This window comes from Nanorana parkeri, unplaced genomic scaffold (genome assembly GCF_000935625.1).
Source record: "Nanorana parkeri isolate BGI_ZX_2015 unplaced genomic scaffold, ASM93562v1 scaffold398, whole genome shotgun sequence".
NCBI classification, from domain to species: domain Eukaryota; kingdom Metazoa; phylum Chordata; class Amphibia; order Anura; family Dicroglossidae; genus Nanorana; species Nanorana parkeri.
In genome coordinates this window covers 1272848-1277747 of record NW_017306666.1, presented here as the reverse complement: position 1 = coordinate 1277747, position 4900 = coordinate 1272848, and the positions used below count along the sequence as shown (strand labels likewise).

Genomic DNA, 4900 nt, shown 5'->3' with positions numbered 1-4900 from the left:
TCTCTCCACAGGAAAGACACTGATAGAGAAAAATTCATGCGAGCATCACGAGATTTACATTTAATCATAGCATTGGGGAAATAGCATTGACATTATTGATTTGCTTTGCCAGCAGCAGCTAAACACACGGCATTTGTGTGCAGAAAATCTGCAGAATCTTGGATGTTACATATTGCTTATATCCAGAATCTTGGATGTTACATATTGCTTATATCCTTATGACATGACCGTGTGAAGGAACTATGTAATGATTGGTGAGTTTACCGGAAATGTGTTGTACTTGCATAGGAACTGGTCGGTGCTTTGCCCAACATAATCAATGACAAGTATGGAAGAAAAGTGCTACTTTATTTACTATCCAGACGAAATGCTTCCCATTTTCTGCCAGAAATTGTTGAGGTGCTCAAACAAGGAGATGGTAACCCACACAGGTAAGTTTGTCATGTGTAAGATCTGTTTAAGAATATGCATACTTAATATTAATGAGTTCTTCAAGTATATTTAGGGAATATTTTTTATTTTTTTTACCCAGCATAATGTACACCTAGTACTGCATTTAACACAATTTATTGTGCTTCTGCAATTCTATAAACTAGCATGTATGTATTGGCTTACATCCTGGCTGCTCACTCATTAGTTGTTGGATACATGGGGAAGAGGCCAGGAAGCTGGTTGGTGCTATCCTTATAGCGCAATGTCGGTTTTGGGAATGCAGTGGCACTGTACAAGGGGTTAAAGACGGTATGCATTGGCCAACACGGTGGGCGTTGATGTGCGCACATAGGTCCTGCACTTTTCCTTCAGAGCTTCACACTTGTGCATCTGGGATGAGGTGAGAACCACCCTAAAAAGGGGACGTTTCTGAACTATTTTGGGGGGATTTTTTTATTTTATTTGAGTGTGTTCCTTTTCACTTGTCCATGATTTAAAACCAAAAAAACTTTCACATGACCCTTCATTGCCTGCAGTGTCACAAAATTAGGTGTTTCCATAGTAACAGGTTGTGAACAACTAGAGTACGTTATATAGTGTAAGATGGCCTGGTGCATGCAATACCATGATGGGAAACAAAAGCCCTAAACAAGTATCACTTGCCCCTTGTATGTATTTCATGCTGAGTTCTCTAGTTTGACTGGTATTTACCTTTTTAAAGGAGAACTATGTGGTAAGTGTTTTTCCACATGGTTCTCTTTAGCAATATACTGTGCTTTGGATCACGGGAGGACGCTAGTATATGTCCTCCCGTGACCCAAAGCTCAGTATATCGCGACCTACAGCTCGCGGTATACTGAGAACGCCTCAGCCGGGACGGATCCCGACATTACTGTCAAGATCCACCCAGCTGCGTGAGCGACAGCTGGCTCTACCTTTTATAGAGGCAGAGCAAGCTGTACCCGGCCCCTCCCCTGTCCGTTCCGCCAGTCATCGCTGGAGGATCGGGAAGGGGGAATACCTGCGGGGAGCCGTGAGTGACCGTCACGGCTCTCTGCAGGGACATGATCGAGAAGTGAGCAAGCAACAGTATGTGTTCGCTCACTTCCCGATCTATTGAGCCGACATGTGACAGTTTAATTGTCACAGGCCGGCTCAAACTATGAGGTTGAGTGAAAATCACTCACTTCATAGTTCTCCTTTAATTAAGAACGTATGTTGTTACCATTCATATTGCCAGTATAAACATCTTCCAGTTATCAGAAAAGTCATGTTGTTTGCCTTTTTAGACCTTTAATATATTCACAATGTGTATAACATGTGATTCATAAGACAGGACTGGATGTTACTGTTTTACTGACCACTTTGCCTTATTTGATCCTTTTTATGTGAATTTATGCAATATTACTGATTCCTGAGACTTCAGCTCTCTACTGAGTGCTTACCTAACAATACAGAAAAAGATCAGTCTAGTTCCTCATGCTGATTCTTTACAACACATTGACGTTTAGACATGGATAGTTCTCGGTGGGAAGCACGTACAAGAGATGCCTCTGTCTGAGCACATGCTGCTTTCACCATGCTGGCCTACTTAATGTCAAATAGTTTATTATTGCACTAAATATACAAATGAATGCTATATTTTCACATGAAAATGAATATTTAATTTTAATGTATTTGTGCATGCTTGTTTCTACATTGCACATTATGACTGACGCTGGTTATTCCCAGTCAACTTGCCTGTCTTCTGCTGAAAGTAGATTTTAATTGTTTTGTAATAGTTAAGCTGGCCATATATTTTAATAAACCGGTTGCATAATTGCTGCTGTTGCCTTTTTTACAGCAAAAAGGATCCGGAGGTGAGGCAGAGAGAACTGCTAGAAGCTATATCTGGACCCTTGCTGAAATATCTTGGGGAGAACATAAAAGACTTGGTTTTACAGAATGCTATGTGCACCATGATTACAAATATTTTACTGTACGCACTGGGAGATCCTCAGCCTGTCATGTCTGCCATTGCCACCATAGCAGCAGAAGATTTTGTACCAGGGGGCACAGATGGAGAGGTATTGCTGTGTATATTTATTTCACTTCTAATTATTCTATTACCATTGCTAAATAAAAACAGACCTTGATGATTGGGAAAACGGCATTCAGCAAAAGCAGCTATTGTGGTAAAGAATAAAAGGTTCCTGAATGGGAAAAAAGGAGAGGATTTAGCATATTTATTATAGCACAACAACCTCTATTGTGGATTTGAGCAGCATATATACAGGTGAAACTCGAATAATTAGAATATCGTACAAAGTTCATTTATTTCACTAATGCAACTTAAAAGGTGAAACTAGTTTTTTTGGTTGATATTAGCTACAAAGTTAAGTTAGGCAGACCCTAGCAAAATCTCAGTTTATATGGTAAAAGGTACATTTACAGTGTTGATTTAATTAGTATGCATAACCACATTGATAAAAAAAAAAAGCTGCAGTTGTTGTATTTTGTGTCCTTCCCTTTTTTATTTTTTGTATTTTAGAGCTATGTTTTTATATGTGCAGTTTAGGTGCAAATAATGCTTTGTGGAGTTCATTATTACATTTACCACCAGTCATGCTAGTCCGGCATATACAAGCATTTCCGGCATATACAAGCATTTAATTTGCAATGGTGCTGATTTCTCTAGAAGAGCTGCTTAGATCTTCTGTTGACAGAAAGTACAGGTTGCATGGCCTATGGATTTCACTATGGCAGCATCATGCACCACATCTAATTAGAATGCTTTTCAGGTTTTAGCTTAGTTGGCTTCTTTTCTCCCATTTCTTTCCTCTTCTGATCCTCCCCCATTGCTTTGTTAGTGAGATTTCCTTTTATTTATACAGTTTTCACTGAGTATTTTTACTGTATTGTGTGAGTGTTTTATTGTACTGTAGACCCATAATGCAAGGCTATTTATTGTAGACTTTAAATTGGTTGATGTCTGATGTGCACTGGGTATTCCACTTGGGATTGACTTTTGATCTTTCTCATTGTGGTTCTTTTTAAAGCTTCACATTGCAGAACACCCCGTGGGTCACCTGGTACTGAAATGGTTGTTGAAGCAAGACAAAGACTTAAAAGAACACGGTAAAGAAGGTAAGATGATACATGAACAATGTTTTTATGTGGAATACTGAATATAACAAGAGCAAACGTAGTGCATCACATCTATAGCTTTTTATGGTTGGAGCATCCTGCCTTCTATTTTCTCATCTCCTCTTTCAGTTTTTAAAGGGGAATTGTAATGGTTTTTGTTTTAGTTTTATCTACATGTTCTGAATTTTAGATTTAACAAATCACATAATGCAGATTATCTCATGTGGTACCGTTGCTGCTTATTTATACTGTCTTAACCGAATTGAAACTTCATAGTGAGACCTAAGAGTATGAAGAGAGGGGGTGTATTCCGCTCTGTGCATGCAATCAATTTTAGATCAAATTGCAGCCATTTTACAGCTGCAGGGGTCCTTCTGAAAATGTTCCTTGGCTGTTATGCTGAGGGAATGGCATCACTAGTCACTAACCAGCTACAAGTACACATATCTGGAGAGCCAGAAATATCAGAAGCCCTTATCTGACTTGTTGTTCCCGTTTATTGGATTACTTTTAACAAGGAAATACATTTTAACAAAGCAAATTCTAGAGGATTTAAAACTAGGGATGCTAGGGAAGATAATTATCTTTCAGCACTCGCCAATAGAGAGCACCGACAACGGTACTTCCGCTGGCATGGATCCAGCTTCCCTGGGCAACCAGGAAGCCGGGCGGCATGTCATTACCGCTGCCCAGCTTCTTGATTGCCTGGAAAGCCGGCTCCATGCTGTCTGTCTGGCTCCTTGATAATTGGCCGGGAAGCCGGCTTCCCGGCCAATCAGCGTCGAGCCGACCAAACCGCATGGAGGCAGCTTCCCGGCTATTCAGGAGGCTGGGAGGCGGATCAATACTCGCTACCCGGCTTCCTGATTGGCCGGGAAGCTAGCTCCATGTTCCCTCACGGCACTACCAGTCAGGGAATCTACCTCTGACCAGAAGTTCCGGTATCTGAGCATTTGGGCGAGTAAGAGTACTCGTATCCCTAATTAAAACACCACAGTTTGAGTTGTCATCGGAACAGGAATAGACGGGAAATCGTCCAATGGGGACACTAGTTCTGGTAACCCTGCTGTTCACCAGAGATTTCCCTCACTTTGGATGGATTTCCTCTTACTTCCTGTTGTGGGTATTGAATAGGAAAATCTTCCCGATGGGGGAAAAAAAAGGTGACGGGTTATAACCCTCCCTTACTCTATCCAAAACTAAAAAACCTTTTGGCTTCAGTTCTACAAGGAATTTGTTTTCTCCAGCTAGGAAAACCTGCCCTATTTTAATGCTGCTTATGTTTGCATTTTAATGCTTTTCTCTGTATGAAATGAAATATCATCCGTCAGGGCTGTATTTG

At 40.6% G+C, this 4900-nt stretch overlaps 1 pseudogene; it reads left to right on the top strand.

Annotated features, from left to right (window-relative positions):
• The first annotated feature begins 259 nt into the window (after positions 1–259).
• The window catches only part of LOC108789446, an 11906-nt pseudogene continuing 7265 nt past the window's right edge, over positions 260–4900 (top strand).